We start from the raw sequence: 13,167 nt of genomic DNA, 5'->3' as shown, positions 1-13,167 counted from the left end.
TTCTGCAACCCGATCAGAACCTTTTTCCTGTCTCACCCATATCAGAACAAAATAAAAACTCCTACGAATCAGAACACATCCCTGCCTCAGCTAGATCATAACCTTGGCCTTTCTCCCCTAGATCAGAGCCTACCCAAAACAGCCCCCATCAGATCAGAGCCTACCCAAAACAGCCCCCATCAGATCAGAGCCTACCCAAAACAGCCCCCATCAGATCAGAGCCTACCCAAAACAGCCCCCATCAGATCAGAGCCTACCCAAAACAGCCCCCATCAGATCAGAGCCTACCCAAAACAGCCCCCATCAGATCAGAGCCTACCCAAAACAGCCCCCATCAGATCAGAGCCTACCCAAAACAGCCCCCATCAGATCAGAGCCTACCCACAACAGCCCCCATCAGACCGGAGCCTACCCAAAACAGCCCCCATCAGATCGGAGCCTACCCAAAACAGCCCCCATCAGATCGGAGCCTACCCAAAACAGCCCCCATCAGATCGGAGCCTACCCAAAACAGCCCCCATCAGATCAAAGCCTACCCAAAACAGCCCCCATCAGATCAGAGCCTACCCAAAACAGCCTCCATCAGATCAGAGCCTACCCAAAACAGCCCCCATCAGACCAGAGCCTACCCAAAACAGCCCCCATCAGATCAGAGCCTACCCAAAACAGCCTCCATCAGACCAGAGCCTACCCAAAACAGCCTCCATCAGATCAGAGCCTACCCAAAACAGCCTCCATCAGACCAGAGCCTACCCAAAACAGCCTCCATCAGACCAGAGCCTACCCAAAACAGCCTCCATCAGACCAGAGCCTACCCAAAACAGCCTCCATCAGACCAGAGCCTACCCAAAACAGCCTCCATCAGACCAGAGCCTACCCAAAACAGCCTCCATCAGACCAGAGCCTACCCAAAACAGCCTCCATCAGACCAGAGCCTACCCAAAACAGCCTCCATCAGACCAGAGCCTACCCAAAACAGCCTCCATCAGACCAGAGCCTACCCAAAACAGCCTCCATCAGACCAGAGCCTACCCAAAACAGCCTCCATCAGACCAGAGCCTACCCAAAACAGCCTCCATCAGACCAGAGCCTACCCAAAACAGCCTCCATCAGATCACAGCCTACCCAAAACAGCCTCCATCAGACCACAGCCTACCCAAAACAGCCCCCATCAGACCAGGACGTCCCAACCTCAAACCTCGACCAGATCTCTTACTCCACCAGCTCAGGAAGTCCCCAAACCTCAGTCAGCCGAGGACCATTGCCTTCTTCCACCATATCACAACCTTTTGCCCATCTACACTAGACCAGAACCCCCCAAGCTTCTGCCACCTACTCGAGCCTCCATCAGACCAGGACTTTGCTTCCATTAGATCAGAATGTCCCAACCTCGACCCGATCAGAACTCTTGCCTTACTCCGCCGGCTCAGAAAGTCCCCGAAACTCAGCCAGCTCATCGCCTTCCACCACATCAGAACCTTTTGCCTGTCTACACCAGATCGGAACCTACCCAAGAACTTCACCATGTCCTCAAGCCTTCCCCAGACCAGGATTTGCTTCCACCAACTCAGAACATACCCCATCCCGACCATGACACCCTGTCCCAGGGTCTCCCCAGCCATCAGATGGATACATAGCCTGGTGTACCCCGAAGGGTCCCCCCATCCTTCTTACCTGGCTGTGCCCCTCTCCTATTCAGCCGATCTCTTCCTCTGGAGGTTCCGATCCAGTCCTCAATCCCAGCTGAGCTCTGTCAGTCCATGCTCACAATGGCTCCCTCCCTCCCCGCCGTGTCACACCCGACCAACCCGTCCGACAACTTTTCTCTCTCTCTCCGCTGGCGGCCCGGAGACGGATCACCTGGAGGGGGGACTGGCTGCGGCAGCAGGAGGGGTCACGTGACCTCAGGTAAGGGCCGGGGGCTTTAGTGATGGTAATTACCTTCTTCCTCCTCCCCCTGCTCTTGCTCAGCCTCCCTCCTCCTCCTCCTCCTGGTATTTGAATGCGCTCAGGTTACTCAGTCAAATAAAAGGAGATGAATAAAGAATTGTAGGCAAATGTCGGCTGCCTGTGAATCAATAGAATCTGCACGCCAGGTGTGTGAATGTGGGGCCCCTGGGTGTGTTGGATGTGGCCCCTCGTCACCTGCCTGGCTCAGATTTGCAGGGCTCTGTATGTGGTGACCAATGAGAGTAGGACAACCCAAGGTGACCCAAAAAAACTGAAAGTCTATTTACATTCTTGCGGTGAGTTAACACGTGTTACGTCGTGTATTGCACTTTAAAGGATAAGTTCACATTTCGCTGAAAAATAACAAATGTCCATTTTTTTTGCAGGTAAAAATATGTGCATATATTATCTTTTGGAAACCATTATAGCAGCGATCAGCAGATCACTGGTACCACACAGGTCTCCTGCAGACCTGTCAGTATATCTGCTTGCCCATATAGGATGTACGGGATGAAAGGGATGTAAGGGATGCACGAGATGTACGGGATGCACGAGATGTAAGGGATGCACGAGATGTAAGGGATGTACGAGATGTAAGGGATGTACGAGATGTAAGGGATGTACGAGATGTACGGGATGCACGAGATGTACGGGATGCACGAGATGCACGAGATGTATGGGATGTAAGGGATGTACGAGATGTACGAGATGTAAGGGATGCACGGGATGTTCGAGATGTAAGGGATGTACGAGATGTAAGGGATGTACGAGATGTACGAGATGTAAGGGATGTACGAGATGTACGGGATGTACGAGATGTAAGGGATGTAAGGGATGTACGAGATGTAAGGGATGTACGAGATGTAAGGGATGTAAGGGATGCACGGGATGTACGAGATGTACGAGATGTAAGGGATGTACGAGATGTAAGGGATGTACGAGATGTACAAGATGTAAGGGATGTACGAGATGTAAGGGATGTACGAGCTGTAAGGGATGTACGAGATGTAAGGGATGTACGAGATGTAAGGGATGTACGAGATGTAAGGGATGTACGAGATGTAAGGGATGTATGGGATGTACGAGATGTAAGGGATGTATGGGATGTACGAGATGTATGGGATGTACGAGATGTAAGGGATGTACGAGATGTAAGGGATGTACGAGATGTAAGGGATGTACGAGATGTAAGGGATGCACGGGATGTACGAGATGTACGGGATGTACGAGATGTACGGGATGTACGAGATGTACGAGATGTAAGGGATGTACGAGATGTACGGGATGTACGAGATGTAAGGGATGTACGGGATGTACGAGATGTACGGGATGTACGAGATGTACGAGATGTATGGGATGTAAGGGACGTATGGGATGTACGGGATGTAAGGGATGTACGGGATGTAAGGGATGTACGAGATGTAAGGGATGTAAGGGATGTACGGGATGTACGAGATGTAAGGGATGTACGAGATGTAAGGGATGTAAGGGATGTACGGGATGTACGAGATGTAAGGGATGTAAGGGATGTATGAGATGTACGGGATGTAGGAGATGTACGAGATTTATGGGATGTACGGGATGTATGAGATGTACGGGATGTATGAGATGTACGGGATGTATGAGATGTACGGGATGTATGAGATGTACGGGATGTATGAGATGTACGGGATGTATGAGATGTATGGGATGTATGAGATGTATGAGATGTACGAGGAAGCAGATATACTGGCAGGAACAATCAATGAACTACCACAGTGCCTTGGCAGTGCATTGGGAACTAAAAGCTGACAGCCGCTACGTCTGTCAGGACTTGTAGTTTCTCATTCACAGAATACTGTGAATGAATGACAAGGCTGAGCGCGTTTTTAAAAAATTTGACAGCTAGGTGGAAAAGATCCCCCTGCTGGTCGTCAAAGCGGAGGAGCGTGGGTGGTCTATTCATAACATTGTTACATCCTGAATATGGGTGTAACATGTAACATGTTATGAATAGACCACCCACGCTCCTCCGCTTGATGTTTTTACAGCAGCTGTTTTTGGCTTTTGATGTTTTTTTATACAGCTAGTAAACCCCCCAGCATGTTCTCCTATGTGTCCATACACACATACACTGTAATCAACGTTTTTTGGCTGGGAAATTTGTTGGCTGGAAAAAAACCCAGGACTAGTGGGTTTCTAGAGGATAAAAAAGTTTTTTTTACTTGTGAGCCACCGACTTAAAGGTATATATACTCTGGTTCGCTGACATCCAACATAACCTCTATTTTTGTGGAAAATTACCCAAAGAAAACTCAATAAACTAAATGTCGCACTCCTATTCCAAATGCAATATTGTATACAGCGTTGAAAAATATAAATTATACTGAATCCTAAACCCAAATCAAACACAGAAAAATAATTTTCAAATACTAATGTGATCAAAATATTCCAATGTATAACATATAATGACAAAAGTCTCTGTTTAGTGATGGTGACAACTCCCAGTGATTCAAGTAAAATGAAAAAAGCCAATTATATCTTGATATGCTTCTTACATAGTTTTAACTATTGCATTTGGAATAGGAGCGTGGCATTCAGTTTATTGAGTTTTGTTTGGGTTTCTAGAGGAGTGTTTTAGCTGTAAAAATGCTCTAACGCTGAAAAACTCGGTAAAACGCTGCAAACCGGCATTTTTGGACTTTATTTGACCAAAAAAAGACAGTTGTCACCAAAACAGGTATCCCTTGTTGTTAGATTTCCTTGCACCTCTTGTTCTGGTTAAAACTGTAAAATTTGAATAAAATTAGAAGCTCCCATCACAGATGATGTATAAAGAGGGTGACCTCCTTAGTGGGTTCACAGACCCGTACAGGAACCTAAAAGACGTTATAACTCTTACCTACTATAGAAAGCTAAAATTAGGGCCAAACGCAATGATATTGTTAACCTAGTATGTTTGCTGCTGGATTCTGCTAAAATCTGGAGCAGGGGCGGACTGACCATTTGGAAACTCAGGCACTGCCCAAGGGCCCGGGGTTAGTAGGGGGCCCCATGAGATGCCCCTGGTACCTTTTTCATAGGCTTTTTTTGAGTTTGGGCAAGGACACAGGGGCCCCATTAGTTGTCAGTCTGCCCCTGATCTAGAGACACTCTGATGACATTTAGATCTTTATGAGTGAAATACACTGGAGAAGTGTTTTTAGTTCCCTACTTCTTTGACCATGGGTGATGCTATATAGTCAGTTGAAGATCCATATAATCTGGAAATGTTCTCCTCTTGAAAATATATACAATACAGGGCTGTGAGCATTATTTATTTCAGGTACTTACATAGCGCTGTCACTTTACACATATATATATTGAACATTCATGTCCCTAACCCTCAAGGGGTGTACAATCTAAGGTCCCTAACTTACATTCATACATACACATATTAGGGCCAATTTAAACAGGATCCAATTAACCTACCAGCATGTCTTTGGAGTGTGGGAGGAAACCAGAGCACCCAGGGGAAACCCACACAAGCACAGGGAGAACATGCAAACGCCATGCAGGAGGTGCCATGCAGGAGGCGCCATGGTTGGGAATCAAACCTATGAGCCATTTACTGCAAGGCAGACGTGCTAACCACTAAACCACTGTGCCGCCCTATGTAGGGATGGTGTTCCCTACAGGACCTTGGATGTTTTAGGGATTATTGTGGTCCCATGTCACCCTCTCATGTATTTTCCCCCTTTTTGGAATAGGATGTTTCACACTGCACTGATTGCAGCAGACAATATATTTTCTTCTCCTTAAAGATTTGGTTCCACTATACTGATACTGTTTAAATGTTGTCCTGAGGAAGATCATTCGAAACGTGTGATGCTATATGTGGAATATTTGGAGGTAAAAGATGTGCGAACCCTTACAGTAGACATATGCTAGACCTATTTGTACTTGTTTTTTTATATTATATATACAATAAACTTCATGTTTTTTTTATAAATATATGTAATGGACATAATATGGCTGTAAGGAAAGGAATATCCAGGTACACAAATGCCCTGGATTGAGAAACTCTGCCCGTGGCCGGATTGCAGGAGGGTGAGCAGGAATGAACACTTTCATGCACAAGCGAACAAACGTACTTGCGCATGCGCGAGTGCGCATTGGTGCCAGGAGGGCTATTTAAGCTGCACTATGGAATGGAGTCCATGCCTCTTGGTCTACTACGTTCCCTGAAGCATTTGATACCTGTTCCTGTGTTGACTTCCTCATACCGACTTGATCTGCCTCTGACTCTGCCTGAACGCTGCCTGTCTCTGGAGTTCATCTTTGCCTGCTCCTTCTGTTTATCCACCCTTTTGCCTACTATTACCGACCCTGGCCTGACTTTGGCTATTCTTCTGCCTGCTGTATTGTACTCTGATTTGCCTGTCAGTTGCTGACCCGGACTGCCTGTCCCTGCTCTCCTGCATCTGAACCTACTGTCTTGTGCCTGCCTTCTGTTTCGGTATTCCACCAGCACAGTCTGCTCTACAGCAATGCAGAGTCTGCTCTACAGCAACCACAACCTGCTCTGCAGCAAAGCACAGTCTGCTCTACAGCAACGCACAGCCTGCTCTACAGCAACGCACAGCCTGCTCTACAGCAACGCACAGCCTGCTCTACAGCAACGCACAGCCTGCTCTACAGCGATGCACAGTCTGCTCTACAGCAACCACAACCTGCTCTACAGCAATGCACAACCTGTTCTACAGCAACGCACAGCCTGCTATTCAGCAACACACAGCTTGTTCTACAGCAACGCACAGCCTGCTCTACAGCAACGCGCAACCTGCTCTACAGCAACGCACAACCTGTTCTACAGCAACGCACAGCCTGCTCTATAGCAACACACAGCCTGCTCTACAGCAACACACAGCTTGTTCTACAGCAACACACAACCTGCTCTACAGCAACACACAGCCTGCTCTACAGCAACACGCAGCCTGCTCTACAGCAACGCACAGCCTGCTCTACAGCAACGCGCAGCCTGCTCTACAGCAACACGCAGCCTGCTCTACAGCAACGCACAGCCTGCTCTACAGCAATGCACAACCTGCTCTACAGCAATGCACAACCTGCTCTACAGCAACACACAACCTGCTCTACCGCTACGCACTGCCTGCTCGTCAGTGAGCACAGCCTGTTCTTCTGCAAAACACAGCCTGCTCTACAGCAATGCACGTGCTGCTCTCCTGCATTCTGCAATGGAAGACCAGTCAGGTACTTGTGCCCACTCTGAGCTCGGGCACTCCTGTAACTTTATCAGGGCTCCTGAGCTGGAGGTGTAACAGAAACCTACCTCCACATGTCAGGCTCCACCACCAGGTACGTTACTATGGCCATATTTTTACAATGTTGTGGACTAAATATAGCCATTTCGTCAAACTGGGTCAATGATGTCACTTGATTTCCAGGTTTAGACCATTTGACAAAAGCTATATTAATCTGAAAAGCCTATGTCTAAGTCAGTGTCAAGCACATGAAACTGATGTATTTTTCTACTTTGATGTCACTTTCCCTTTTTTCCATGTTTTACTAAGAGCAATAGGGTGTAGATTTGGGGAACCTATCCTGAAGTTTAGGGAAATAATATTTGGTCATCAGGTTCTTGGTCTCTTTACTTAGGCTCCACTTTCGGGTAAGCCCAACTTAGTACTTGGAGTGGGAGCTCATCAAGAACATGCCAAACTTTGGCGGTCAGAAAACAACTATCAGAACTCAAAATTTCCTCAGATATTTCTTTGAAGTTCCTAGACATACAAGAGCAGACACGTTTCGGCCTAATTGGCCTTACTCATAGCTCTGGCTGATTTGCAGACTAAGGCCGAGCAGGCAGAAACACATCAGTTGTTGTGTGTCCAGGAAATGTCGAGATTTTGAGCGCCTGTGCTGCTTTTGTATTTGCATTGTACAAACCTCAACAGGACTGGATCAAGAGTATCTTGTTCTTGTTCCTTTCAAGAGCATGATATACTCAAGGTCAAGGAGAGAGAGCCATATTCCTAAGGAGGATGATCACAGATACACCAAGTTTCCACAGTGGTTGGAAGTAATTGCTGTTACCTTCTAGTTTAGCCCTAACCAGTTTATTGGAGAGTTGGATTGGGAATGGACTATTGTGATTTATGGTCAGAAGCTGGCTGTAGAAGGATAGAATTTCAAATGAAAATTTGAAAGATTTTGTTTGCTTTTAACATGTGATATTGGAATAAATGAACATTACTGAACAAAAACCACATACACTATTAGAAATGTTTGTTCAAGAAAAATTTTCCATTCTGCTCCTTTGAATTTTAATCATCATTGAGTTTGAAAATGAACATCAATTTGACCACCCATCTACCGGTATGGGCAGCTTAAGGCCCAGTTTTCACTTGTGCAAGTGGAAGCCGTTGTGGGATCCAGCTGCAAACACATGCACACAAAATGCAGGACTCACTGGTGGGTGCCATTAATCCTAATGGCACTCCGCTTACACCAGAAACCACACCAGCACTGTGAACTGCACTGTAGTTCAGTTACTGTGCGGGCTGCAGTTTCTGGAAAGGTGCAGGGACTTTTTCCCTTCATTTTGCGAGGCACAGCAGCCCATTCAAATAAATGGTCTGCCATGCCCACGTAAATGTGATCAACACAGCATGCTACAGTGGGAACCTAGGCTTAAGGTGGGAATACATGATTAGAAAATCGACCGATCGGTCATCCGACGACCAAGAGTCGTTCGTTCGTTGGTCGAAATCGTGGCCCACATTAACCAATCTAAAAAAATTGTTCGTCAGGCAATACGTAGTGTTGACGTCTTCCGTACACGTGGAAGTGATGCAGTGTGCGTGTGACCTTGTAGCTATGTTAGAACGAGCGATATACACAACGATTACCAGCAATGAGTATAATATCGTTTATTACATGACCGTTATACATAAATAGCGATACATAAAATATAATCTGCAGAATTCTGGTTTCATGATATCATTAGGACAATCGACTTTTAACATTTGGATTTTTCGTTCGTGTTTACGAAGATTCCTTGGACATAAACATCCGGGTCATCTCCTGTTTCCGCTCATGCGTGATAGCGCTTGATAGATTTTTTTCGTACAATCGTCATACCACCGAATAGAAAATCGGTCGTTCGTATGCGAAACGACAACATTTTTCACTGTTGTTCAACCGGATTTTTTCGTTCACAATATCGTTATCGGTTATAACATCCTGCTCATCAACGAAGAGAAAATCGTTCAATCAGTGGTTCCGTGAAATTTTTCATACGATTTTCATATCTTGTGTATGGGGCATAAGTCACCATAGCTGGATTAAGCCGCAGACAGCCCCAGCTGACTATTCTGGGAGGCGCATGAAATCATAAGGGTTGGGTTTTTCTTCCACTTGCTGCTGTTTGCTTTAAAAGAAGAAGAAGAAGCTTAATTTGTTTGGTGATGCATACCACATAGACAAAGGGTGTGGAAAAAGATTTAGGTGTAGCAGGAGCACAGCAGATACAGCTACCTATCTATAGGGATGAACATAAATGAAGGCAAACATCTGAGACAAAATTCAAACAACTAAATGGAAAGACAGGTGCGGTGAGAAAACAAGGATGAACAAAAGTGGTGTATATAGCTAGCTCCAGGTGACAGGCCCAGTACAGGAGACATCAGGCCACATGACCCTAGTCCTACAGGTTAGGCAACAATGGTGAGTGCTCAAAACAATTTATAATCTAGCAAAAAGAAAGGTGCACATGGGTAGGGCAAACTACAGAACAATACAAATTTCCCAGCGCTCTTTTCAGCTCATCAGCACAAAAAGCCTATTTGAACTGTTTTAAAAAAAGGCAATTTTGTTCAAAAGTGGTTGTAAACCCTTACTTATAGCCAGTGAAGGAGCTATCCTCAGATAATACACAGAAATGAAACAAATCCTCCCACTTTAGTTCTGTCTGTCTATCTGCATCTCTCTTCTCTAAATCCGTTCAAAGTCTAGAACTTACAGTGCCTTGAAAAAGTATTCATACCCCTTGACATTTTCCACATTTTATTATGTTACAACCAAAAATTTAAATTTGTTTTATTGGGATTTTATGTGATAGACCAACACAAAGTGGAACATTATTATTATTATTATACAGTATTTATAAAGCGCCAATAGTTCGCTCAGCGCTGTACATTACAAAGGGGGACAGAACATGTGACAGAACACAACCAATACAATGCAAAACATGAGGGGATCGAGGGCCCTGCTCTTTTGAGCTTACAATCTAGGAGGGAGGGGATGGCGGTACATGAGGAGATAGCTGTGGGGGATGGAGTGGTAGGAAGAGTGGAGGAGGTCGGCATGTTAGCAGGGGGTGGGGTAGGCTTCCCTGAAGAGATGGGTTTTCAGGGTGCACCTAAAGGAGAGGAGAGTAGGTGATAATCTGATGGGTTGGGGCAGGGAGTTCCAGAGGATGGGTGACACCCTGGAGAAGTCCTGGAGGCGGGCATGGGAGGAGGAGACCAGGGAACTAGAGAGAAGGAGGTCTTGTGAGGAGCGGAGTGTGCGTGCTGGGGGGTACTTGGATATTAGGTCAGTGATGTAGTTCCGGGCAGTATGGTGGACAGCTTTGTACGTCAGTGTTAGGATTTTGATGACAAATCACGGCTTGAACTATCCTGCCCCGCATGCAATGAGTCCATCCCATATATATATCTTCTATATAATTTTTTTTCTGCTTTTTGTGTAACACTGTCTACACTGAAGGATACATCCCAATGCAAGTCTCTATAGTTAGGTCACACTCCTGCAAATCCCAATCGATGGTCCCGAGGAAGCACATAGGCGAAACGTGTTGACTTCTATGGATTACTGGAACCGGAGAATGCCTGAACTGAAGAAACAATCTACATATTTGATCTGTTTTTAGTGGGGTTTTTTTTTTCATTATTTTGGATTTTATAGAAATGCAATAAAAACAACGATTTCTATTGCGATTACATTTCTACAAAATCCAAAACAACAAAAAAAACCCACCAAAAACAATATAAAGTCATCACTCAAATACACAGATCATCTCCTCAATTCAAACATTCCTCAATTCCAGCAATCCACAGAGGCCAACGTGCCCCACCCATGTCCCTCCCCAGGACCACCACCCAGGATCCACAGGAGCACGACCCAACTACAAAAACATACAGTAAGAGACATATCCTTAAGTATACACAATATTATACAAAAAGCAGTAAAACAAAAAATTTATATAGAGGACATAATTGTGAAGTGGAAGGAAAATGATAAATGGTTTTCAGATATTTTTACAAATACATTTCTGAAAAGTGTGGCGGCATTTGTATTCAGCCCCCCGGAGTCAATACTTTGTAGGACCACCTTTCGCTGCAATTCCAGCTGCAAGTCTTTTTGGGGATGTCTCTCCCAGCTTTGCACATCTATAGATGGACATTTCTGCCCATTCTTCTTTGCAAAATAGCTCAAGCTCTGTCAGATTGGATGGAGAGCGTCTGTGAACAGCAATTTTCAAGTCTTGCCACAAATTCTCTGCTGATTGGAATATGATCCTAATATCTGTGGGCATAGAACAGCACCAAATACCCACGTCTGGTCTATTTTAGGAAAAGCACCACCGTGCTGATAATGTTGTCCGACGTCATTATATCCTTGGCTGAGCTCCCCTTCTCGGTGCATTGACATAAACATCAACCCCTGGTAATCCAAAGGATTTCTTTGGAAAATCAGATTGTTCATAATTATCTATCCAACCACACCCTAATGTCTATTGTGTGCTGACCTGATAATATAAGCACTAAATCTGGTGAAAATATTGCTAGGATTTCAAACAAGTGCCTTTGGGTGCTGTGTCTAATGTTTTGTTTACATTCTATTAAATACTCCAAAAGTCCTGGCCTTGTTACTTTGTATCTTTGAAGCATATTATATACATGTGAAAGGGTTCGGTTACATTGTACTGTGACTCCCAGCATCTTGTTCATATGCATTATCCATGCTGGCAAATACAAGGGAAAGGATAAGGGGGGGAATTTTATTTATATATATATATATATATATATATATATATATATATATATATATATAAACTCACCGGCCAGTTTATTAGGTACACCTTGCTAGTACCGGGTTGGAACCTCTTTTGATGCATCAGCAGTTGCTGCAGATTTGTCGGCTGCACATCCATGATGTGAATCTCCAGTTCCACCACATCCCAATGGTGCTCTAATTGACTGAGATCTGGTGACTGTGGAGGCCATTGGAGTAAAGAGAACTCATTGTCATGTTCAAGAAACCAGTTTGAGATGATTTGAGCTTTGTGACACGGTGCATCATCCTGCTGGAAGGAGCCATCAGAAGATGGGGACACTGGAGTCATAAAGGGATGGACATGGTCAGCAACAATACTCAAGTAGTCCGTGATGTTTAAACGAAGATCAATTGGTACTAAGGGGCCCAAAGTGTGCCAGGAAAACATCCCCCACACCATTACACCACCTCCAGCCTGAACTATTGATACAAGGCAGGATGGATCCATGCTTTCATGTTGTTTACACCAAATTCTGACCCTACCATCTGAATGTCGCAGCTGAAATCAACACTCATCAGACCAGGCAACATTTTTCCAATCTTCTATTGTCCAATTTTGGTGAGCCTGTGTGAATTGTAGCCTCTTTTCCTGTTCTTAGCTGGCAGGAGTGGCACCCGGTGTGGTCTTCTGCTGCTGTAGCCCATTCCTCTTCAAGGTTCGACATGGTGTGCATTCAGAGATATATTCTGCATACCTTGGTTGTAATGAGTGGTTCTTTGAGTTACTGTTGCCATTCTATCATCCCGGACAAGTCTGCCCTCAACAAGGCATTTTGGTCTACAACTGCTGCTCACTGGATATTTTCCTCTTTTTGGACCATTCTCTATAAACCCTAGACATGGTTGTACATGAAAATCCCAGCAGATCAACAGTTTTTGAAATACTCAGACCAGCCCGTCTGCCACCAACAACCATACCATGTTCAAAGTCACTTAAATCCCCTTTCTTCCCCATTCTAATGCTCAGTTTGAATTTCAGCAAGTCGTCCTCACCATGTCTAGATGCCTAAGTGCACTGAGTTGCCGCAATGTGATTGGCTGATTAGCAATTTGTGTTACCAAGCGATTGAACAGGTGTACCTAATAAGGAGGCCAGTAAATGTGTGTAATAATGTG

General features: G+C 45.1%; 1 protein-coding gene across 1 annotated transcript in view; it reads right to left on the bottom strand.

Moving 5' to 3' along the window:
• The window catches only part of ATP8B1 (ATPase phospholipid transporting 8B1), a 144,251-nt gene extending 142,386 nt beyond the window's left edge, over positions 1-1,865 (bottom strand). Inside the window, exon 1 of the mRNA XM_089683442.1 lies at positions 1,675-1,865. The gene's annotated coding sequence lies outside the window, so the exon portion shown is untranslated. The remainder of the gene's footprint in view (positions 1-1,674) is intronic.
• Positions 1,866-13,167: the final 11,302 nt, after the last annotated feature.

This window comes from Staurois parvus, unplaced genomic scaffold, assembly GCF_062004578.1.
Source record: "Staurois parvus isolate SC_StPar_1 unplaced genomic scaffold, SC_StPar_1.0 ptg000310l, whole genome shotgun sequence".
NCBI lineage: Eukaryota > Metazoa > Chordata > Amphibia > Anura > Ranidae > Staurois > Staurois parvus.
Note: the sequence above shows the minus strand (reverse complement) of the source record. Positions and strands in the feature narration are given on the sequence as shown.